This window comes from Nomascus leucogenys, chromosome 9 (assembly GCF_006542625.1).
Source record: "Nomascus leucogenys isolate Asia chromosome 9, Asia_NLE_v1, whole genome shotgun sequence".
Classification (NCBI taxonomy): Eukaryota; Metazoa; Chordata; class Mammalia; order Primates; family Hylobatidae; genus Nomascus; species Nomascus leucogenys.
The window spans coordinates 96,049,093-96,076,077 of record NC_044389.1 but is presented as its reverse complement, the minus strand read 5'-3'; the positions used below and the strand labels follow the sequence as shown (position 1 = coordinate 96,076,077).

Here is a 26,985-nt window from a genome sequence, read left to right as displayed (position 1 = left end):
ATACTCTGTTAGCCCATTTGCATTGTTATAAAGTAATACCTGAGGCTGGGTAATTTATAAAGAAATGAGGTTTGTTTGGCTCCTGGTTCTGCAGGCTGTACATGAAGCATAGTACTGGCACCTGCTTCCAGGGAGGGCCTCAGAAAGCTTCCAATCATGGTGGAAGGTGAATGGAAACCAGCATGTCACATGGTGAGAGAGGAAGCAAGAGAGACAGGGAGGAGGTGTCAGTCTCTTTTAAACAACCAGATCTTGCATGAACTCATAGGGTGAGAACTCATTCATTACCAAGAGGACAGCACCAAGCCATTCAGGAGGCATCTACCTCCAACATTGGGGATCACATTTTAACATGAGATTTGAAGGGGACAAACATCCAAACTATATCAGATACCAAAGCTGACAATGCTTAGGATCTTTAGCTGTTCCAGGTTCTGGGAAGAGGGAGAGAGTTAGCTTCCCTCCTCTATGCTGTGCTACTCCATATTATATTAGTAATTATTGTTCTCTAAAGATTCTTAAAAGCAAACAAACAAATGCAAGGCAAAACATATGAAATGCAAGGCAAATGCATTAAAAACTTTGAGTGTTAATATATAGATTTTATTTTATCTTTTTAATTTCTCTTGCTTAACCAAATAGATTATGTAGTTTTGATTAACTGGCCATAAATTAGCTCTGCCTACATAAAATTTCTGATGAATAATTGGTTGTGGAGACTACTGTGTGTGACCCAAATCCTCCCTCAAAACTGAAGTTTGCCTAGCTATTGGGAGTGTTGGCAGATCATGCCTCTCAGCTGATTCTCTCTAGAATTTATTCTCAGGAGAACTAATTAATAACTTGTCAAGCTGATGTCCATCCTTGGGGACAACTCATATCTGAAGAATGGCCAATGAAAGGTATTAAAACTCCGTACTCCTGCCTCAATTTAGGGCAACTCTGAAGGGTCACCCCAACTTCTCAGCTCCCCCTTGAGATTAGCTGAGGTATTTGTTGTGACTGCCTCAAATCTCAACTCCCTTTATCCAGTTCAGCTTTTTCCCCACAGTTGTTGGTTCCTAGGATTTTACCCAATAAATGTTCTCTACACAAATCTCTATCTCAAATCTGCTTTACAGGGAACCTGGCCTCAGACAGGTTTTCATTAGGTTCTGGACATAACCCTGATTAGTCATTGATATGATTTGGCTGTGTCTCCACCCAACTCTCACCTTGATTGTAATTATCCCCACATGTCCAGGATGGAGTCAGGTGGAGATAATTGAATCACAGGGGCGGTTTCCCCCGTACTGTTCTCGTGGTAGTGAACAAGTCTCATGAGATCTGATGGTTTTAAAATGAGAGTTTCACCACGCAAGCCTTCTTCTCTGCTACCGTTTAAGATGTGCCTTTGCTTCTTTTTTGTCTTCTGCCACGACTGTGAGGCCTGCCCAGCCATGTGAAACTGTGAGTTCATTAAACCTCTTTTCTTTATAAATTACCCAGTCTTGGGTATGACTTTATTAGCAGTATGAGAACAGACTAGTACAGTCTGTTTTATAAGGCAAAGTTGGATCACAGAGTCCTGCTTTCTGTTTTTTTTTATTTCTAGCCTATATTTCTACCAAAACTTGACTCATATAGACTTAAAACAAAATAATTAAGCATGGCTAATATTTATTTAATATTTTATACATGCCAGGTACTGTATTTTGTAACTTATCTTTTAATAATCTTGCCAAATCTCTAAAAGGAGAATTCTGCTCTTTTATAGAGAAGATAAGGATGGCTCTGAAAATGTTAATATTAGGGGATGTAGGGTGAGGGACACAGTGGGCACTTTGTGTTATTTGTGCATTTTACTATCAGTCTAAAATCAGGTCAAAATAAAAATTGAAAACAATGAGTAGTAGAAGCAGGTTAAGATTTTCAGTATGACTCTAGAATTTTTTTGTTTGTTTTGGAGTGTAGTGGTGAGATCTCTGCTCACTGCAACCTCCACTTGCCAGGCTCAAGCAATTCTCCTGCCTCAGTCTCCCGAGTAGCTGGGATTATAGCTGCCCGCCACCACACCCAGCTAATTTTTGTATTTTTTTTTTTTAGTAGAGATGGGGTTTCAGTATGTTGGCCAGGCTGGTCTTCAACTCCTGACTTCAAGTCATCTGCCCGCCTCAGCCTCCCGAAGTGCTAGGATTACAGGCGTGAGCCACCACGCCTGGCCCAAAGTTCGTATTTTAACTACTAACCTAAATTATTTTAAAAACTAAAGTCTCTGGACTCAAACCAGGTCAGAGTGACATGATCATGTGCCTGTTTTGTGCAGGGTGAAGTGAGATTGTTATCCAGGAAATAGCTGAAATGTTTTGTTATGGACATAAATATTTCACATAAATTCTAAGCTTAATATTAGCACTTAGATTATAATTACCTAAAGAATAGAGAACAATTTCATATAATTTTCAGTGTATCAGGCAGAATCAAAAGTACACATACAAGCATGCAGATGAATTTCAGCGAATATAGTGGTGACAATGCCCAACAGAATATGTGCCCCCCACCCCAACCCTGCTTCTTGCTCTTCCACTGTCCTAAAGTTAGAACAAAATGGTTCAGGCATCCAGCTTGTCCCCTCTACACTTCACACTTTTACTTAATAGCATCTTATCTTTAACACTTTGTCATCTTTCAGATGTTTCTAATTCTTTCTGGTAGATCCTAGGACTGAGGATGAGGAAGATGATTTTATTTAAATAAGGTTACTTAATTAAAGTTTTTTTTTAGTTTTAAAATATTTTAATTATTTTATAAAATTGCTGTGGGTACATAGTAGGTGTATATATTTGTGGGGTACATGAGCTGTTTTGATACAGGCATGCAATGTGAAATAATCACATCATGAGGAATGGGCTTTCCATTCTCTCAAGCATTTATCCTCTGAGTTAAAAATAATTCAATTGGCTAGGCGCGGTGGCTCACACCTGTAGTCCCAGCCCTTTGGGAGGCCGAGGTGGGCAGATTGCCTGAGGTCAGGAGTCTGAAACCAGCCTGGCCAACCTGATGAAACCCCATCTCTACTAAAAATACAAAAATTACCCAGGTGTGGTGGTGAGTGCCTGTCATCCCAGCTACTCGGGAGGCTGAGACAGGAGAATCATTTGAACCTGGGAGGTGGAGGTTACAGTGAGCCGAGATCGTGCCATTGTACTCCAGCCTGAGTGACAAGAGTGAAACTCCATCTCAAAAACAAAAAAAAATTACATTCTTTAAGTTATTAAAATTAAAAATTATAAATGATTTTTTTCCCAAAGCTTTTTCAAAGAAAAAAAATAGTTGGAGACAAATACACTTTCTACTGATTTCCAACATGGTGACTCTATTTCTAGCATGTGTTAAGATGAAAAATTGATTTTATGTTTAATACAAAGCATAGCATAATGTAATGCAAAACAAGATTGTAATGATAAAGGAAAATAACATTAGTGCCAATTTGCTTCAATTTGAAGCACTGGATTAAAGTGAATTAGGTTATATTCCAACACGTTTATATTGAATTTCTTTTTTCTCCAATTGGTTTCTTTTATTTATGGGAGAGCGTTGCGTTTGTAAAAGGTTTCCCTATTACATTCAATTGTTTTGAGATGCTTTTTATATGAAGTTTTTATGTTTTGTTTTTGATGTATACATGTTATGCTTTTATGCTGAATTTGATAATTGGTGCTGTACATGCAAAGCAAATGTAATTTCCCAGCTTTTTTATTTTTAAAGCCCTGGGAAGCAACATAATGAAATAGTATCAAGACAGGAGTTAGAATACCTGGATTCTAAAATTTAAATTAAATTAGGATCTAGTGACATTATAGGTGTTCCTTGATCTTCTGATGACCTGATTCCTCAAAAGAATAATAAAATAATCTATAAATTGTTTCTAATTATAAAACTCTATAAATCCTATTTTAAAAATTATAATTAGTTGAACTCTATAAAGTCACAAAAATCTCTATTAAGAAACTAAAATAAACTTTTATCATGTCTTAAAAATACTCTCATCTTTTTTTATACGCTGACATTAATTCTAATTATTTTTGAGCCCCTAAAAAACATTTAAGATCATAGTTTATGTTTTATTATTGACTTTCAGATAATTAACATTTTACTGATAGATATGAACAAATCTACTCTAATATAGTCATTAGCTTATTTCTCTCTTTTCAGTCTCAATAAAAAGTATCGATTTACCAATAACAATGAATTAATTGCCTGAAATAAAAGAAACGTAAGCAGCAAAAGTGAACTTTTTAGTGTAACTCTCCTTGTAAACATTGACTTAGTTGAAAGGGAGCTTATCTTTAAAAAAAAAAAGTGCTAATTCATGTCTATTGGTATAGATATAATCTTTTGTTCCTTGAAAATAGATCCTACTATACTCCAGACACTGTGCCACCTGTTGGAGATATTAACACAAATAGTAGATGATCATTGTCCTCATGGAATTCATTTTAAAGAGAACAAAGTGAGACAAAGGCACACAAGCAAAGAACTACAATACAAAGGGGATGGCATCTGACTCAGCATGGTGGTGTCACAGAAGGTGTTGTTTTGCTTAGGTTTTAAAGTATGAGTAGATGGCCCAGTTGAGAGTGGGAGTTGGGAATTAAAAAGATGAGGAGGTCTCTGCAAATCTACATGGATGGGAAGTAGCATGCTGATGTGAGAAACAACTAAAAAGTTCCAGAATGCATGGTATATAAAGCTTGAGTCAGACAGGGCTAGACCAGTAGCCAGATCAAGGATATCTCAGATGTTGTAGTCATGAATTAGTGCATTGACCTGCAGGCCATGGGAGTCACTGAAGGTTTCAATCAGGTAAGTGAGCTGATCAGAAGAGTCGTTTAGATAGGCCGCTCTCTTGGCTGTAAGGGGGACACGTTTGAAGTAGGGCTATAGCTAAAAATATACAGACATTTCCTCTTGTCCACAGCCCTGCTGGCATCTGTTGTATTTTGACTTTTTAATAATAGCCATTCCAACCGGTATGAAATGGTATCTCATTGTATTTTGATTTGCATTTTTCTGATGATAGTGATTCTAAGCGTTTTTTTCATGTATTTGTTGGCCATTTGTATGTGTTCTTTTGAGAAGTGTTTGTTCATGTCCTTTGCCTATTTTTTAATCGGGTTATTTTTTTTTTCTAATTGATTTAAGTTCCCTGTAGATTCTGGATACTAAACAAACAAACAAAAACCAGAAGTAATAAATACTCAGGACACACACACCCACACCCAAACCCACACACACACATACACACACACACACACACACACACACACACAGAGAGAGAGAGAGAGAGAGAAAGCACCTAAGTAAGAGACCACCAACCACCAGGGTCTAAACTGGTGGTTGGTGAACACTGTCTAGTACAGACGGAATGGAAAGGATTCATGAAATGTTTCGAAAGTAACGTTAATGAGATTTACATGTATGGAGTGAATGAGGAGATACAGGGATCATTCAGGATTCTGGTGGGAATAACAGGAGGAGCCATCAGTTGAAATTTTGAAGTGGGAGAAGGAGAGGGAGTTTTAGGGAGAAAGATGAGTTGTTTTTTAGCTATTTCAAACCCTTGAAGCTTCTATGGGACATCAAAGTGGAAATAACAGTCTGTGGGTTGGGACAATAAAGAAAAAAATTGGTTGAAGACTAGGGGAAAAGTATAGTGCAAAGAAAGATTTAAGATAATAAACATATATAGATAGTTGAAAATGTGGGACTGGATTACAAAGGAAGAATGATTCGATTATGAAGCCCAAGGGCTGACGGTAGAAATGGGTGACTCCTTGAGGAGTTCATATGCATCTCTTATTGTATGAATAAAAAAATTTATCTGTTCCTTCCTAAAGATATCTTCAACCTGTTTTTGGATAGATATGGGCACTGCTTTTCACTCTCTTAGCCCCATTTCTTATTTTAGCCTCTGCTGCAGCAATCAATTCTGCATGGGATTTGACCCAGGCCTGGACTAGTTGGTGCAGGTGTGATATGACACTTACCTGGAATGGCCCACAGTTTGTGGCTCCTCTCACTTAAGCAGGTGGGATACTCATGCATGCGTAACCTAGAAGCTTGGTAGAGTTTATGCCCATAGGGCAACCTGTGACCACTCAAAAATAAAGCCCTTTCCTTCTCCCAGATTGACAAGTCTTGCATTGTGTAATAAGACTCCTTAGAAGGCCTATTAGGTTCCAATACGGCATTAAGCAACTTGATAAGGTATCCCATAATCAGCCTTAATTTCTTCCCTCATTGCTCTGCCTCTCACTCTTTTTTCCTAAGTTAATTTCTTAGATAAAATACCAACTTTCTATATTTGGCTTCACATCAGGGAAAATAATTGTATATCCCATTTCGAAAGCACATAAAAAGGAAGGTTGCTGTATAGAAAATATATCTTTAATAGATTAAGCTGTAATTTTCCAAATACTTTAAAATTTTATTTCAGATATGTTTTTCATTTTTATAAGCTTCATCTAAAAGCAGAGTTCACCTAAGAATATACCTAAGAGCATATTACGTAAAATATATTTTATATATCAGTAGTTAGCTAGGATTCTTTCAAAATTGAGAGGATCTACAAATATTTCTAACACATTAGTTTTCAGTTTTAAGGCTGAGTCAAGAACAAAGCTGCTCAACTTTGCATTGGTGATTGAAAACATTTTAAAATTGTTATTTAATTCGTTAATTTATTTTTAAAAAATTTTCACATTGTAATTATATGATTTATGGGATACAATTTGATGTTTCAATGAATATGTATGTTGTGTAATGATCCAATAAGGATAGTTAATCAATTACCTCATGCATTTATCATTTCTTTGTAATAAGAAAATTCAAAATCCTTTCTTCTAGATACTTTGTAATATACAATACTTTTAACTATAGTCACCCTGCTGTGCAAAGAACACTACAACTTATTATTTCCTATATAATTGTGATTTCATAACTGTTAACCAATCTCCCTCCATTTTGCCCTCCCCACTTCTTCCTCACTGTTTGGTAACCACTATTCTACTCTACTTCTCTATTAACATTTTATTTTTTTTTAAGATTCCACCTATGAGGGAGATCATGTGGTATTTGCTTTCTGTGTCTGGCTTATTTCATTTGACATTATATCCTACAGGGTCATCCATGTTGTTGCAACTGGCAGAATTTCATTCTTTTTTATGGCTGAATAGTATTTCATTGTGTGTGTGTCCATAAAATTATATATAATTTTATGCATAACTATATAGTTATATATAATTATATGTAACTATATAGTTATGCATAAAATTATATATAATTATAAATATGTAATTATATATATTTTATAATTATAAATTATATATTATATAAATATACAATATATAATATATAATATATAATATATATAATATATAAATATATAATATATAATGTATATTTATAATATATAATGTATATTTATAATATATATTTTTTTTTTTTTTTTTTTTTTTTTTTTTTTTTTTTTTTTTTTTATTATATTTATAATATATAATGTATCTTTATAATATATAATGTATCTTTATAATATATAATGTATATAATATAATTATAATGTATTATGAATATATATAATATAAATATAAATATAATATCTTATAAATATATAATATAAATATATAATATATATTGTATATAATTTTATATATATAAAATATATATATATAATATATATCTATACATTGTCTTCACTTATTTGTTTTTAGACACACAGGTTGATTCCATATCTGATTATTAGAAATAGTGCTACAGTAAACTGTAAGAGTGCAGATATTTCTCAAACACAGTGATTTCATTTCCTATGGATATATACCTAGTAGTGGGATTGCTGGGTCATGTGATCGAATGATTTTGTTTTTTGTTTTTTGTTTTTAATGAACTTCGGTAAAGTTTTGCTTAACGGTTGTTCTGGTTTACAATCCCATCAACAGTGTGTAAGGGTTCCCTTTTCTCCACTTCCTTGCCAAATCTTGTTATCTTTTGCCTTTTTGGTAATAGCCATTCTAATGGGTGAACTGGTATCTCATTGTGGTTTTGATTTGCATTTCCCTGATGGTTAGTGATGTTGAACATTATTTTTTTTATATTCCTCTTGACCATTTCCATATTTTCTCTTTTGGCATGTCTATTAGTGTATTTTGCCCTTTTTTCTTTTTTTGAGATGGAGTCTTGCTCTGTTGCCCAAGCTGGAGTTCAGTGGTGCTATTTGGGCTCATGGCAACCTCCATCTCCCTGGTTCAAGCAATTCCCCTGCCTCAGCCTGCTGAGTAGCTGGGATTACAGGCACATGCCACCACGTTTGGCTAAATTTTTGTATTTTTAGTAGAGAAGGGGTTTCACCATATTGATCAGTCTGGTCTTAAACTCCTGACCTCAGGCAATCCACCTGCCTCAGCCTCCCAGTTTTGCCCATTTTTAAATAAGTTGTTTATGTTTTTGCTGTTGAGTTGTTTAAGTTTCTTATATAATCTGGGCATTAACTCCTTAGCAGATGTATAGTTTGCAAATATTGTATCCCATTCTGTAAGTTGTCTTTTCACTGTTAAGTTTCCTTTGCTGTGCAAAAGCTTTTTAGTTTGATGAAACCCCATTTATCTATTTTTGCTTTTGTTGCCTGTACTTTTGACTTCTCATTTAAAAAATCCTTGTACAACCCAAAATCATAGAGAATTTCCCGTTTGTTATTGTATAGTAGTTTTCATGGTTTTGAATTTTACATTTAGGTCTTTAATCACATTTGAGTTGATTTTTGTATAAGGTAAAAGATAGAGGTCTAATTTCATTATCCCATATGTGGATGTCCAATCTTCCCAGTACCATTTAATGAAGAGACTCTCTTTACCCCTGTGTGTGCTCTTGACTCCTTTTTTGAAAATCAGTTGACTTTAGGTATGAGAATTTATTTCTGAGCTGTATATTCTGTTCCATTGGTCTACGTGTTTGCTTTATGCCAGTGCCATGCTGTTTTGGTTACTATGGCTTTGTAGTATATTTTGAAGTCAGGTAGTGTGGTGCCTCCAGCTTTGTTATTTTTGCACAGGATTTCTTTGGTTATTTTGGGTCTTTTCTGGTTTCTTAAAATTTTAGGTTATTTTTTTCTATTTCTGTGAAGAATTTCATTGGTATTTTGATAGGGATTGCACTGAATCTGTAGGACATTTTGTTAGTATCGTCATTTCAATAGTATCAGTTCTTCCAATCCATGAGTATATAATGTCCATTTTTTGTGTATCATAAATTTTTTCCATCAGTGTGTTATAGTTTTCACCGTAGAGATCTTTCACGACCTTAATTAAATTTATCTGCAGATTTCTTGGTAGCGATTGTAAATGGAATTCCTTTCTTGATGACTTTTTCAGATTAGCATATCTGAAGCATTCTGAAGCTGATAGCATTCACTATTAGCATATAGAAACACCACTGAATTTTCTGTGTTGATTTTGTATCCTACAACTTTACTGAATTTATTTATTATTTCTAGTAGTTTTTGGTCAAGTCTTTAGGGTTCTCACTCTACATATCTATAAGTATATATAGAAAGAACCATAAAGAGAGAAAGAGAAATCATATATATCTATATGATCATATGTATCATAGATGTATACATATATCATATATATATGATCATATGTATCATATATGATATATATATATATATATATGATCACATTTTCTATGAACAATCTGACTTCTTTCTTTCCAGTTTGGATCCCTCTTATTTATTTCTTTTGTCTAATTGCTCTGGCTCTGACCTCCAGTACTATGCTAAATAGAAGTGGTAGAAGTTGACATCCTTGTCTTCTTCCATATCATAGAGGAAAAGCATTTAACTTTTCACCATAAATATGATGTTAGCTATGGGTTTGTCACATATGGCCTTTACTGCATTGAGGTACACTCCTTCTATACCTACTTTGTTGACAGTTTTTATCATAAAGGAATGTTGACTTTTGTCAAGTGCTCTTTTTGCATCTATTGAAATGATCACATTGTTTTTGTTTTTCTTTCTATTGTGGTGGTGTATCATATTTACTGATTTTTGCATGTTAAGCCATCCTTCCATCCCTCGAATGAATCCCACTTGACCATAGTGAATAATCTTTTTAGTGTGCTGTTAAAGTCAGTTTGCTTTTATCTTGTTGAGAATTTTTGTATCTATGTTCTTCAGGAATATTGGTCTGTTATTTTCATTTTATGTGTGTCTTTGTCTGGTTTTAGAATCGGGATATTGTGAGCCTCATAAAATGAGTATGGAAGTATTCCTTCCTCATTACTTTTGTGGAAAAGTTTGTGGAGACTTGGTTGTTATTCTTTAACTGTTTGGTAGAATTCTGCAGTGAAGCCATCAGGTCCTGGGTGGTGGTGGTGGTGGTGGTGGTTGTTTTGATGGAAGATGTTTTATTACTGATTCAATTTCCAAACTCATTATTAATGTGTTCAGATGTTCTATTTCTTCACAATTTATTCTTGGTAGTTATATGTGTGCAGAAATTTATTCATTTTATTCTACATTATCAAATTTGTTGGCATATAGTTAAGAGTAATGTCTTACAATCAGTTGTATTTCTGTGGTGTATCAGTTGTAATGTCTCCTTTTTCATCTTTTATTTATTTGAATTTTCTCTCTTTTTGTCTTAGTTTAGCTAAAGGTTTGTCAGTTTTACCTTTACACTTTGTTTATCTTTTGAAATATATTTTAGTGTCTGTTTCATTTATATCCGCTGTGAGCTTTATTATTTCCTTCCTTATACGAATTTTGGGTTTAGTTTGTTTTTGATGTTCTAGTTACTTGAAGTGTATAATTTTGCTGTGTAATTTGAAAATCTTTCTTCTTTTTTGGTGTAGGCTTTTATTGCTATAAATTTCCCTCTTAGAACTGCTTTTGCCATGTTCCATAGGCTTGGGTATGATGGATTTTCATTCTTACTTGTCTCAGTGACTTTTGAAATTTTCCTATTAATGTCATAATTAGACCCATTGGTTTCTTGGGTGCATGCTGTTTAATTTCCATGTTTTTATAAAATTTCCAAGGGCTTTCCTGTTGTTGATTTCTGCCTTTATATCATTGTAATCAGAAAAGATACTCCATATGATATCTGTCTTTTTAAATTTGTTAAGACTTATTATGTGTCCTAATATATGATTGGTCCTGGAGAATGTTTGGTGTACAGTTGAGAATAATGTGTATTCTGCAGCTGTTGGGTGATGTGTTAGTGTGTTTTCATACTGCTGATAAAGACATACCTGAGACTGGGTAATTTACAGAGAAAAAGAGATTTAGTGGACTCATAGTTCCACGTGGCTGGGGAGGTCTCCCAATCATGGTGGAAGGTGAAAGGCACATCTTACATGGTAGCAAACAAAATAGAAATGAGAACCAAGTGAAAGGGTTCCACCTTATAAAACCATCAGATCTTGTTAGACGTATTCACTACCACAAGAACAGTATGGGGAAACCGCCCCCATGATTCAATTATCTCCCATTGGTTCCCTCCCACAACATGTATGAATTATGGGAGATATAATCAGGATGATATTTGGGTGGGGATATAGAGCTAAACCGTATCAGGTGAGATCTTTACCTGCTAGGTCCATTTGGTCTGTGGTATAGTTTGGGTCTGTCATTTTTTGGTTGATTTTTCTCTTCAGATAATCTTTCCATATTTAAAGTAGAGTGTTGAAGTTCCTACTAATTGTACTGCAGTCTATCTCTCCCTTTAAATCTAATATTTGCTTTATATATCTGGGTGTTCTGGTGTTGAGTACATACATAGTTGCACCTAAGTAATATATATGTTATGTCCTCTTGTTGAATTGGCCCTTTATCATTTTACAGTGACATTCTTTTTTTATATATAGTTTTTTACTTAAAGCCTTTTAAAATCTGACATGATTGTGGCTACTCCTGCTTGCTTTTCATTTGTTTGCATAAAATATATTTTTCTATCTCTTCACTTTCAGTTTATTTGTCTTTAATAGTGAGGTAAGTATCATGTAGCAGCATATAGGTGGGTTTTGCTATCTGAATCCATTCATCCACTTTATATCTTTTAATTAGAGTTTAATCCACTTCTATTCAAGTTTAGTATTAATAAATTAGGACTTCCTTCTACCATTTCATTAATTGTATTTTAGATTACTTGTTCACTTCTTCCTTTCTTATTGTTTACCTCTCTAGTTTGGTGGTTTTCTGTGGTGCTAAGCTTTGTTTCTTTTCACTTTTTTTTTGTGTGTGTGTGTATCTGCTGCAATTTATTTCTTTCTGGTTAGTGAAACTAACATACAGAGTCCTGTATTTATACAGGACTATTTTAAACTGATAACATCTTAACTTTGGTCACATAAAAATACTCTTGACTTCTCCCCCACACACACACAATTTATATTTTTGTTACCTTGCATTACATCTTTATGATTGGTAGATTCCATGGAACATAGGATCTATGTCACAACTAAATCAATTCTTTAATGGCAGCCTTAAAGCATCCCAAAGAATGTGAAAAACTGGTGTGGGTGTATTTAACTTTTTAAAAACTGTATTTCATAATGTTTTCATTAAAAGTCTTTATAAGTTTGCTAATGCCTGATCTTTACAACCAGCCACTGTAGAGTTCACAAGATAAATATATTATTTCAATAGTAATTGAGGCAGAATTTTTGTTGCTTTTCTTACCTTAGAGATTGTATGTTATCCTCAGATGTAATTCTTTGATATTTTTTTCTTTTCATGTTGTTACACATAGTTACCAACAATCAATGTGAGAATAACCTTTGAACATTTTCAAGCATTAAGATTTGTTTATCTAGCTGCACAATTAGACAACCAACACTCTTGGGTCTTTACCTCTCAGAATACACCTGATTATTAACTTAAAGGTATGATGGGAATAGTATCAATTTTTCTTGGTCACCTAGTTTTAGAAATATGTAATAACAATAAGCTTGGGTCTGCTTCTTCAGAAGCCTAGGAGGTGGAGTGATGGTTCTCTGAAGAGGCTGAAAACAAAATATGTGCTTTCAGAAGCCTTAACAGAATACGTTGAGACACAGGCCATTAACACAGAAGTGAAAGAAATGCAAAAAAAGTGTGAAAGTAAGGATTTGAGAAGGGAAGTTTTATTTTTAACTCTAATATTCCTATGAATTATATGAAAGTAAATGTCCTATCCTTAAAATTAGCCAAAGGAAGCACTTTAATCATCAATATGATAAGACTTTTCATACTCCTATCTGAAGATATCCTAAACTAAGATCCAGTTTTCTAATAAAAGACCTTTTACTCATAAAGCATGTTAGGTGATATTCCTACCACATCACATCATGTTGTTTACATGTATGATTTAAACTGCATTTATTCTTCAACTCACTGGTTCCTTAGGCTTCTTATCTTTCCTTGCACGCTTAGATAATTTTATTTAAAATTGATCTTTAGAAGTTTAGTTGCTGGGCACAGTGGCTGTCACTTGTAAAACCAGTACTTTGGGAATTCAAGGCAGGTGGATTGCTTGAGTCTGGGAGTTTGAGACCAGCCTGGGAAAGATGACAAACCCCATTTGTACAAAAATTATTAGCTGGATGTGGTGGCACACGCCCGTGGTCCCAGCTACTCCAAGACTGAGGTGGGAGGATGGCTTGAGTCCAAGAGGCAGAGGTGTGAGCCAGATCATGTCCTGCACTCCAGCCTTGGCAACGGAGCCAGACTCTGTTTCAAAAAAAAAAAAAAAAATTAGTCTAGTGAGATTTGATTTCTATGTGATTCAAAACTAGGGGAGCTCCAGGGCTAATGACTTTTAAAAAATGGCCTTTGCTACTTGCATTTTCTATGAAGGCAGCATACACAGCAACGTGCAACATGCAACCTAAAAACCAAGCTATTTAATATGTAGCTTAGATTTCAGGTTTGATTGTCTTTGAGGTTTGATTGTTGCAGAGATCAATTGCCAGACCACATATAGACTAATTCTGCATTTGGTCTGTTTATCATATGAAACATCCCAGCTTTGGGTATAAATTAAGAGCAAATACAGGTGTCCTTGTCAGGTGGTTGCTTCTCTGCACCTCCCATAGGTGGCCAGTGAACTAAGACCATCAAGAGAGAAGTCAGAATAGTATCTTAGATGACGTTAAATTACGTTACATTGACTCATGAACTCTGTCAGTGAGCTTGCAGCATTGCTGGAGCATACCTCTTAGAATCCAAGGGATGAAAAGCAGGTACAAATAAATTGTGTATTGAGTGGATTTCAGACTGCACTAGTATTAATTTTGTTTCAATGTTGAAATGTTGTCTTTGAAGAGGTCCTAGATTCCACATGAGCTTATACACTGAGAATTCACAGTGACATGCAGCATTATTTTTAACTATAATCTGGGTAATGTGAGGAACTAGAGAAAGCAGAATAGATTCTTAGGAAGTAGAAATAGAGAGCTCATCTAAATTACAAATGATTTTTTATGTAGGCTTTAGCTGGTTTTATAGCAATCTACAAGGTACAAACTGATCCTCAATAGACTAGGGAAAACATAGCAAAAATTTTCTTTTGAGCAATAAAATAAATAAATGTATGCATACTGTATTCTCTCCACATTGCATGGTTGAATAGAAATTTGATTTAAAAGGAATTGATAATTCACTCTTATCTCAGTTATCAGGTCAAGTAATTTATATTCCTAGGACTTTTATTTGCACGTGTGTGAAAAATTATAAAATATCTCAGTTATCAGGCAAAGGACTTTATATTCCTTGGAATCCACTTGTTTTTAACACAGAATTTAGATTAGTAGCTCTTAAATTTTCCTAATTATCAGAAAAACCTAAAGTCTTATACAAAAATGTAGATTCCCTACAAACACCAATATTGAAAGCTCCAGAGGAGAATCCTAAGAATCTGTATTTTTAGCAAAAGCTGTTAATGATTCTGATGGAAAGAAAGACAAATTGGGAAAACATTAGGTTAAATGATGTGTAAAGTAAGTACCATGCTATTGAATGTCACAATATATTTTAAAAACTTATTGAGATGAATTTCTTGAGATGAATAAATGTGACAATTCATTCTAGCTTATCTCCTAAATAGCATCAAGGACCCTATATTCTCTCTTTAAATTTCATTACAAAGATGCTAACTTAAATGCAGTCAGTGGAAGGTAGCTGAATTATAAAAAATGATGATGTGTCAAACAGTTAATAAGAGCTTTTGTTAATGGTGAAGATTTAATCTGTGGTTTTAGTTCAGTAGAAAGGAGAGGGTGTCAATACAGTATCCCTTTGTAGTTGGTAGACAACTAACTATATTAGTTTGCTGATACTATCTCAATAGAATATTCCAGACCTCTTTCCCTCTACTTTATCTTCTTAGCAAACACTTCTATCCTTCATTTTGTTCAAGTACATTTCCTTTCCTGATAACCATATTTTGATAACCAGCTAGCATAAATATTCAGATACATGTAGAGTTATATTTTCATTTTGTATTATGTAACTGGCATTTTGTTTTATGGTTACGTTGCGGGGATACTGTCCAGGTCACTGAAGACCAGACACAAGCTGAATATACCCAGAGGGGGAGACACTATAAGAGGCTGACAAGAGGTGCTAGTGCTTATTTTCTTTTGCTGTAAAATGCCTGGGCATGAAGGGGAAAAAGCCTGGATGTAATTTGATCTGGAATTTCTGATCTAATGCTTTAAAGGGATTTCTGATTTGAGGCACTGCTTGAGACAAACTCATCCTCTTAAATAGGAGCCTGGGGCAGTGGCTGGACACCAGAGTACAAGAACAAAAAATAGAATTCAGGCTTATCTTGTGACAGATGAAGCTGAGATGATTGCTTGAATATTTACCCCAGGCATAACTGAGATAAAGGACCATCCTGTTGAGCTGCCAGATAATGCAATGAGAACGGTTTTGATAACTAATTCCCAGTTTTCAGGGAAAGTAGTATACTAATTTGTCATAATTGAATACTTAATTTTTATTTTTGTATGTACAAAAATATGATGCTTGATGAGTTTGGGAAAAGCATTGATAGACAATTTCATCAGTTTGATATAAAGGGATGCTCTATCACTTAGCTTAATATGAATATGTGGCTCTATACAACAGTGTGTTTCTTTTCTCTTTAGTTGTGTGGCTTACTGCCATCAAAAATCCCATTATACAAATGTGTATAGTGAGAAAGGCTGCCACCTGGTTTAGTGAAATTATGATGAAAGATGTTCAGCAAAACTTTGACCAAATATATAATCAAAAATACTTAATTTGCACAGCTAGTCTACATAGTGCCTAGGATCTCATGAACTGAAGATCCAGAAAGTTCTTGCAAATGGAATTTTTTTAAATAGAAAAGCCAAAAGGCTTGTTGGTTGTACTACTGCCACATCTTCACAAACTGAAAAAGAAATACAAAAAGAAAAAGCCTTAAGAAATTAATGACCCTCAACATGTTCAAAAACTAAATTACTTCATTAAAAATATTCTCTTAACATTTATCGCATTAATAAATCACATAAGTAATGAAATATCTCTTAAATATTCAAGGATAACTTGGGTTGCAAGGGCTTCCCAAGGTATGATGCACCAAAGAGATTTTACTCTAGATTTGTAGAATTTAAATTATCTATGTTTTTCAAGCAGTTAAGGAGTGATGTTTAGTTTCTATGTTAAAGGGTTTGCAACATTTATGAATATTCCTGTGTTCTTATGATTCTTTGGTCTTGTAAGGTCTGTTTTATGTATATTAGCCTTATTGTAAGGAGAAATGTCTGTTATACATTTTGATGAGCTAAATTCCCCCACCCCCAAACTACATTATAATGTGCACATTATGTCACAGTTAATGTTCAACATACCCTCAAATACCATTTTGGGAATCAGAGGCTTAGGTGACACCAAAGCATTTCCACATGTAAGTAATAAAAAAGATAACATTAACATTATATTTTTATTTTCAAGGAAGTCAAATTTGAAGAGCAATTACAAAGTGGACAGGAACTTGACAATAAAAAACTTTAAAGTTACATTTCAAATGAAACACTGTAACTTTTAAAGAAGAAAATGTTATTAACAGCATTAATTTTGTTAAAATAAAAACTTCACCTACATTAAATTTAACATAATTTAATTGAGCAAGGAAAGATTCATGAATTGGGCAACACTCAGAACCAGGAGAAGTTCAGGGAGCTCCACCCAGTAACATGGGCAGGCAGTATTTGTAGACAGAAAAAGGAAGTGACATACAGAAACAGCTTGATTGGTTAGAGCTCAGCATTTGCCTTATTTGAGCATGGTGTGCTAAGGCCTTTGCTTTATATGAACATGGTTTAATCATTTGTGCTGAAGTTTGGCTGCTGTGATTGGCAGACACTCGGTTACAAGAGTATACTCTTAGATTGCAGGTTGTTTACATACTAAGGTTGCTGTTTGCTATGTAGGGATTCAAAGTACTGACGTAATAACTGGAGGAAGCTTTAGGCCAAATTTAATTTAATCTAACAGTTTCAAAAGCAGGTGTTATTTTCACTAAAATGAGATTTTAAAATCTAAATTGAAAAAAGTGTTTATTTTGGAAAAACATTTATTATACAGAACTTGTTACTCTTGTAAGGGTCCAAAGTCAGTTACAAAATGAATATTCAGGTGCCATGAAAAAAAAATAAAGTGTGACACATGTAGAAAATGTTACATTATTATTATAGTGCTAACCACTTGGTAGATGTTACAATTTTATAGTAAGAAGTAATAGTTGTTTAAATATAAATAACTGTTTAAATTGGTTTTGTATTATTTGTATAGCTTCTGCTGTCATTTAACACCTATTAGTGACTATGTGATCAGTAAAAAAAGCAAGAAGCCTAGTAAAAGAGAACCTGAAAGTAAAAATTTGAAGCATTTGGACTTTTTAAACCAGTCAAGAATTAGACTCTTTGACTGTTTGGACATCATTTAACCAATGGTCTTTCTATGGGCCTATGGATGAGTTATTTAAATTTTGTGGGTCTCATTTATTCAAATCTAAACTAAGAATTTTAGATTCTAAATGTTTTCTATGGACCCATTTAGTATTAAAATGATAGATTTTAAAAAATATGTTGTAAGACTGGCCACAACTAATAGCTATTATACACATATATAACATGTATGATGTACATGTATATCATATATGTGTATGTTTTAATTTATATATTATTTTATAATATAAATTTTATATTTTATATTATATATTATATTAAATATAATATTTACATGATATATAATATAAATTAAAACATATATACACATATGTGTTATATATGTCTCTGCACATACACATATATATGCACACACATATATGTCTGTATGTGTGTATATGTATTTCTTTTAATTCATCTAACAAATGAAATTGATATTACTCCTGATAGAAAGTGATGCTTGATAAATAACTGAAGATTGAAGGAAAGGACTTGGAAATGCAGGCATAAGTTGGGGAATGGAAAAAGGAGGACAATCATGGCAGAACTATATAAATGTAGGTAGAAATCAAATTGGAATCCAGGAACTAGGCCATGTAAGGAAGAGAAAGACACGGTTTCAAAATAAAAGGATGCAGGATTTATCAGCAGTTTAGATAGTAGTGTGAAATATTAGCGTAATTAGTATCTTTGGCACATTTTTTTTTTGATAATTGTATGTCATGTAAAAACAGGTGGGATATGGCATGGCACCAAGCGTAACACCAACAGTTTTAGTTGAAAGGAGAAGTTTCATTTTTTCTAAAATAGATTAAGAGCTTATAATGTGCTAGTTACTGTGCTGGATGCTGTGTTTGAAGCGCTTGTGTCCTTCAGCATCCCTTCTGGAGATTGTCCTTAAAGTCTCATAGAGAAGACAAACATTAAATGCACAAATACTTATGTGATTATAAACTGTAAGAAGTTTGTAAAAATAAAAAGAAAATAGCCTCAGCTTGAGTGGTCAAGGAAGGCTTCTCTGAGGAAGTAACATCTAACCTGGAACTTCAGATACAATTTCTAATTCACAATAACTAATGGGTGGGTATATGGGACATTGAGCTGGAACAAAAGACAAATGTGGGTTAACTAAGGTTTAAGTAGGGTTTAAATCTATCTTTTTATTTCTGCTTTAGGTCTACATCAGTGTTAAGTTGCTACATAGAAACATAAAAATAGGGGTAAATTTGGGATTTGGTGTCTCCTTTTACAAAGAGAATGAAAGGCATATTTTTTGTAGAAAGACTTGTATATTAAAATAATAAATTAGAGTTCAACTCTTTTCTTTAAATATTACCTTTAATGGTATGGAAGATAAAATTAGTCTGATGGGAAAAAATGACATTTAAGAATTTTAAAACTATGCTTCCTAAATAATTTAATTTTGGCATATGTGAGCCTATTGATTGGACAGTAGTACATTGTAGTCTGTTAAAATCTTATTATACCTTATTATGTCATTTTTAAATAATAAAAACACAGTTAACTGAAAATTAAATCAATAGCTCTGAACCTTCTTCACTTTTTTCTTGAATATCAACCAGACTTTTTTCAATTAAATCCTTCTTTGTAACCTTTAGTCAAATAGGTTCCATATAATTTTTAGGATTGGAAAAATTGAGAATGATTAGTCCTCATTCACATAATATATGAGATGCTAAGTGGGTTACAGGGTATATGGGTTCTCAGAGGATACTTTAAAATAGCATGTGAGTGTGCAGAGTTTCAAGTAGCAAACTGATTTCAAGATGACCAACATTGATTCTTTTTAAAATTTACTTAGGCAGGTTTCAGGAAGGCATTGTTATATATTAGAGGCAAAAACAAAAATGTGCCCCAATTTTGGCCCTTTTTTGTGCATCTAAAAACACAGAGGAAAATGGAACTGTAATGAACTTTGTGGTTTGTGAATCCTTTAAAAACCGCAAAAAGCAAATTAATCTCATATGACTTGAATGCCTAGATAGGATATGTGTGATGATATGTGTAATGTAAGACATTTGTTTACATTCCAAAGTAAAGATCAGCTCAACACATCCTCCCTCTCTCTACCTATCTCTCTCTCAACGTGTGTATTCTCTTTCACTCAACAAGATTAGCAGAAATAATTCTCTGTAATTAAAAAAACATGTCTGAGGTTTTGAATGGCCCAATTTCTTAAATCGTTTTTGATTTCTCTTTTAATATTATTGTTATTATTTACTCTCTGCCCTCAACACAGCAGAGGCCTTGATGGGAAAAGGCTTTGTGGGCAAGCAGCGGGTGGGTAGTCAAATCTGGAAGACTCTAACAAATGAGACTCCTTCCTTCAGAAGAGTATAAAATGAGACATGTTATAAGGGGAGGGGAGACTGAGTTGATTTAACCATTCCAATGTGCAGATATATTAGAAAAGAATTAAGGGATCGTAATGCTTCCACAAATGAAATATTTTAACCATGTAGCACCATCCAACTGCCCTGTTTGGAGATAATTCTCCACGGATTTCTTCTGTTTGGCACAGTTCAGCCATTGAGCAAAGGGCATATTTAAATGGTCTTTACCTTGAGACATTTGCTTACATTCCAGAGTAAAAATAAGCTGTTCTTGCCAGCTCTCTTTCTCTGGAGGGGAGAATGGGCAGACATGCCAGCAGCCTGTTTCAGCTAGAGCCTCCTCATTTTGTATTCCTCTCCTATGGGTGTAACTGTCTCACATGCAGGTAAACATCCAGGCCTCCTCATGTTGCCCTGTGGAAATGGAGGGTACTTCTCTGGCTGTTGCTTTTTCCTGTCTTTCTGTATCAGGGATCTAGTGTCTTATATCAGTGTATATATATGAAATAGTTGCAAATTCACTCATTAGCTTCCAAGTAGGGTAAAATCTCAGGCCCTTCATACTTTCTGACTTGAACTGCGCAGGGAATGGCAAACCCAAATAACTATGGGAAACAGGCATGGGGACATGAATTGAAAGAAGTAGGTGATATGGTTTGGCTCTGTGTCCCCCACTTAAATCTCATGTTGATTTGTAATTCCCAGTGTTGGGGGCAGGACTGGTGGGAAGTGATTGGATCATGGGGGCGGATTTCCCCTTGCTGTTTTCATGATAATGAGGGCGTTCTCATGAGATCTGGTTGTTTAAAAGTGTGTCGCACTTTCCCCCTTTCCCCTTCATTGTCTTCCTCCTACTCCAGCCATGTAGGAAATGCTGGCTTCCCTTTGCCTTCTGCCATGATTGTAAGTTTCCTGAGGCCTCCCAAGCCATGCTTCCTGTACAGGCTATGGAACTGTGAGTCGATGAAACCTCTTTTCTTTATAGATTACCCAGTCTCACGTAGTTCTTTACAGCAATGTGAAAATGAACTAGTAAAGTAGGTGAAGTTTAAAATAATGAAAGGCAACTGACAACCTTGGTGTGGGTGCATAATAGGGAGGACTAGTGTCTGCAGCAGCTGAGAAGCAATGTCTTCTTGTGAGATATCCTACTTTTAAAATATTGGCAACCAATCTGACTCAAGAGCACTGATGGAGTTAAACTAAACTGTTATGGACTGGGTCCAGCCCAAGGGCCACCATTTAGTCTTCTCTATTGTAAATGGTGATATAGTCAAGGATGGGGATGAATTTATTTCTTCCTGATAACCATGGAATCACTTGGCACAATGTCTAAGTAGGCACTCATTTTTCTTTTTTAAATCAAAAGTTCTCAGCAAGCTATAAGCCAGACATTAGCTAAGAAGAAATACAATATAATGCCAAAAGATCAACATAAATTTTGTCATGATTTTGTTTCCCAAAATAAGAACACAGATTTGGTAGACATCATTTTTTTATCAGTAATCATCTTATAGTTCTTGACTACTTATCTATCCCAGCATTTTATATTGTCTCTATTGTTACCACAATGTTATTATTAGCCATCCCTTTGCCCAGTTTCTCACACAGTTTTAACATGGCCCTTATGACCCTTGTTTCATGATAAATGGTTTTCATATGTCTACTATAGTAATTGAAAAACTCCAATTATTCTGCAGTTTTGTGTATGTGATAGAGTCAGCCACAGAGTTAGAATCATAAAATTTGTCAGGCCAAATCTAAGTTTTATTTCAAAGAGATTGGTTTCAGAGTTATGTAAACAATTGCAAACATGATTTAAAAACCCTTTTATATTGTATCCAGCAAATATTTCCCTCGGTATTGGCCTAAAAAGTTTGCAATTCTAAGCTGATTTTCTAAAAGCTCCCAAGAATTGTAGGTTATGTGGTGAAATATTAGATAGTTGTCTGAATGTGTTTATAAGAGTTTACTTAACACCTTAGGTGTTAAAATGGGCTAAAAGAAACCTTTATGTAATGCCTTTCATTCTGTTTGTGCATTTTTATTTATTGGAAAATCCACTGAAAAATAAGTGCGTATCATTAAGAAGTATAAGAGAGAGCATAAATATTTGTCCTCTAGGAAATTATAAGTGGATAGCAAGAGAAGATTGTTCATAGCCAAACTGAAGAATAGATTGAGATTCCTGAGATTACTATATGCCGGTTATAAAATGCCACACATTAAATTAGCAATTGAGAAAAAGACCTGAAAGTAATAGACACATTGATGACTTATGGCAATAAGTATAGAATAAATGCTTTGTATTTGTTTATTGAGGTATAATTTATATGTCAATTTTATCCTGTTTAGGTGAGCAGTTCTATGAATTTCAACAAATGTACAGTTGTCTTTTGGGATTCAGAGGATCAGCTCCAGGACTGCCCCCATGTAACTAAATCAGCACATACTCAAGTCCGGCACTGGGAACAAAATGCTGGCCCTCTGTATACACATCTTTCACAGCCACAGTAGTTTTTATTGTGTTTGGTTTAAAATAAGCCACACATAAGGGGACCAAGGCAGTTCAAACTCATAATGTTTAAGAGTCAACTGTATATAGTTGTGTAAGCAACAACCACAACCAAAATAGGGTATATCTCCACCATTCCCCCAAATCTTACATTTCCTGATACAGTCAATCTCCTCTTTTACACCCCCAGCTCCTGTCAACGCAAATCTGATTTCTTTCCCAATTGATATGGTTTGGCTCTCTGTCCCCCCCAAATCTCATCTTGAATTGTAAAAATCACCATGGGTCAAGGGTGGGACCAGGTGGAGATATGGGGGTGGTTTCCCCCATACTGTTCTAGCAAGATCTGATGGTTTTATAAGGGGTTTCACCCTTTACTTGGGTGTCATTCTCTCTCCTGTCACCATGTGAAGAAGGACATGTTATCTTCCCCTTTTGCCACGATTGTAAGTTTCTTTTTTTTTTTATTATTATTATATTTTAGGTTTTAGGGTACATGTGCACAATGTGCAGGTTTGTTACATATGTATCCATGTGCCATGTTGTTTTGCTGCACCCATTAACTCGTCATTTAGCATTAGGTATATCTCCTAATGCTGTCCCTCCCCCCTCCCACCACCCCACAACAGTCCCTGGAGTGTCTTGAGGCCTCCGCAGCCCTACAGAACTGTGAGTCAATTAAGCCTCTTTTCTTTGCAAATTACCCAGTCTTAGGCAGTTCTTTTTTTTTTTTTTTTTTTTTTTGAGACGGAGTCTTGCTCTGTCACCCAGGCTGGAGTGCAGTGGCGCAGTCTCGGCTCACTGCAAGCTCCGCCTCCCAGGTTCACGCCATTCTCCTGCCTCAGCCTCTCCGAGTAGCTGGGACTACAGGCGCCCACCACCACGCCCGGCTAATTTTTTGTAGTTTTAGTAGAGATGGGGTTTCACTGTCGTCTCGATCTCCTGACCTCGTGATCCGCCCTTAGCAGTTCTTTATAGCAACATGAGAGTAGTCTAATACACCAATAATTCTAACTTTTCTAAAATGGCATAAAAGGAGTTGACAAATGATACAGGCTTTTGAGTTTGGCTTCTTTCACTTACTGTAATGCTTTTGAGGTTCACAGCTGTTGTTGCGTACATCATTGTTCCTTTTTGTTACTGAGTGGTATTCTATTGTATGAATGTACTGAAATTTGCTTATCTGCTTACCAGCTGGGAGATATTTGGGTTGATTTGAGCTTTTGGAGATTATTAACAAAGGCTGTATAAACCTTGTTAATGGGTTCTTGTTCAGACACATCTTCATTTGTCTTGAATAAACAAATACCTACATGTGCATTGCCATCTCATATGAAAGTGTATGTTTAATTTTATAAGAACCTGCCAAATTAGTTGTATTAATATGGCTGTGCCATTTAGGATTGTCATCAGGAATGCGTTGGAGTCTCAGTTGCTCCACATAGAATATGTGCTTTTTATAAATTTTAAACTAAAATTTCTGCCTCAAATGCAATGTATCTTCGTATAAAATACATTATATTTGAGACAGAAATTCTTGTTTAAAGTTTATAAATTTATAATATATCTGAAAATATATTTATAAAACATACCAATTTTTAATGTATCTGAAGATACATTATATTAAAAACTGATATGTTATATTGGAATTGGGTAATATTTTACAAATACATGATAGCTAAAGTGAAAGTAAGCAGCAGGTTGAATTAATTCTATTTCTCTTATGGGTTAATGGAGCCGAAAACATGTGTTTGTGTGTGAGGACAATCATTTCTATATCATTTAAAATTTTTGGTCAGTCATTCAGTTTCCTGAATATATAGAAGGTTGAGTTCAGGAAAGTTGCTAGAGCCTCGTTAATGTTTAAGCCTCAAAGTTCCAACGTGGTTGCCAAGGCCAGTCTGTCTTTACATGCAGCAGGCGGCAGCCCCTGCAAAGAACAGCTTGGATGAGCTGGTTTACTTCATAACATTTCCAAGACGATGATAGTTCTAATATAAGTAGAATTGACCTGTACAGATAAGGCAGGTCATTTAAACTAAACTGGATTTTCACTTGCCCTTTGAGGCACTCCGTAAGGTACCAATGGGACTTAGGAGTAAAATTCGGCTAATTTCCAGAATAGCAATACTATCTTACATACAAAGTATAATGCTTGTGTTTTGATAATCTTCTATTCGTTCTTGGGGAAAAAAAAAACACCATAAATGAAAGTGACATTTTCATAATAGAGGCATTTGGGTTTATTCTTTTGGTGGTCATTTTCTTAGGACTAGTATTTTAGAATAATTTACCAAGCTTTTTTGCAAGACCAAAATACAGAGTTAAAGTAGGGTTAAACCTTAACAGTCATAACTTTGTTCCTGAAGAGTGATTATTATCAAAAATTCTTCTAAAAATGATTTCTTAAATATTCAAAAGAGATTGAGACTATCATACAAATGGACAATTTTAGTTTCTCAAATTGTAATTATTGTTCATTAATTCTCAAGAATGCTAACATTTAGAGGTTAGCAAATTGAAGATATTTTGGTAAAAATTATGATTTAATTATGTATTAGAGCAAACCCAACTGTCTTCTGTCTTGGATTGTTTCTGTCTTCCCGTTGGCTTTGAATGCAGATAGAAACAATATTAAAATACTCCTCATGCAACGTGAAGTAAACTCCAAAAGAAAAATGCCTTGAGCAAATGACATTCTCTAACCTGTTATGGCCCTCTCTGGGTTACAGAATTTTGTCTGAAATTTTCATAAATAGCCAATTCTTTAATTTGTGACTATATAAAGACAGTAAAAAGTCTTGGAACAATTGACTCCAAACACCAGAAAGGAGCTATGAATGTGTATATATCCCTAAAGCTTGTTTACAGCTACTTATATGTACAACAACCTCACTCTCTATGAAGTGGGATGTTAATATCAATTTTCTATTCCTTCTCATTAATAAGATAATGATAATCATGAGGAGTGAGGCCAAGTCACTAGTATTTATTTTTATTTACCCTAGTTTCTTCTTTCTCTTGCTGTTTCTTCTAAGCAATTTGTTAGCATGTTCTGTGTTGTATTGCAGTGGGATTTACATATATTGGTACAGGACATTTATTAGTGATTAATTTATATTTGTGCCTTTTCCCCAATTGTTCACCCAACTCTGTTTTTAAAAATAAAACAGAATATGTTTTTCTGTAGTATGTTCTTTCAAATTATGTCTGCTAGTTTAGGTTTATTGAAAATAATTTTATGATTTAGGACTAAACATTCTTTACACATTTTTGTTTTCTTTGCCTATAATGCCTTTCACTCATGATGGTGGTGGGGAAAAAGGATTCATTTTTATGTTTGGAGAGACTCATTGTAAAACATCAGGACACTTCCTGTATAACACCATTAAATGTTGTTCAGACAATGTCAGGTGGACTAGTTCTATGCAGAAACATTTCCCAAATTAACTAATTTCCTTAGTAACAAATCAGGGAGAAAATCCTGGTAGACCTCAAGAAAAAGTAGAAAGTTGGGGAAAAGTGTGAAGAGGTTTGAGGTCAGCAATTTGACCTTTTAAAACTTTATTTCTCAAGGAGGATGTCAACAAATAATGTATTTGGTAACACTGAATGAAGGATAGGGCTTGAAAAGTAAAACTTCAACTCCCACATATAACATCTGTGGGGAAAATGAAATGAAAACATACGTTCATATAATGGGAAAACAATGTATTTTTCTAAGTTTGAGTTTGCTAGAAGTTCTTTATTATTAAATTCTGCTGGGATTCCTAGTAAGCATGCAACACATTTGCATAAGTATTAAAATAATTCATCATGATTAATTCTGTTACAGTAAATCTCAACCCTAATCACAACCTACCATATACTACAGTGGTTTGTCTATATGTGGTATCTCATATTTTACTAAGTTTTGGTGGAACTGCAGCTCCTGTAGCAGCACAAATGTCATCTGAGTTCACTGTGATTAATGTGGCCCTGAAGGAGATCTAATCACAATTAGCCAATTTCATAGAGTGTTACAGAATCAGTGTCATGTGAGAAACATTTTAAAGCCCTTAAAACTGTATATCCTAGCAAGCAACTCTGGTAGAAAATCTAGGAAGATGAGGAGGTTTAACT

At 34.5% G+C, this 26,985-nt stretch overlaps 1 protein-coding gene across 1 annotated transcript in view; it reads left to right on the top strand.

The window, feature by feature from the left end:
• Nucleotides 1-26,985, top strand: part of MALRD1 (MAM and LDL receptor class A domain containing 1) — a 682,931-nt gene that overhangs the window by 183,538 nt on the left and 472,408 nt on the right. The gene's annotated exons all lie outside the window — the stretch shown is intronic.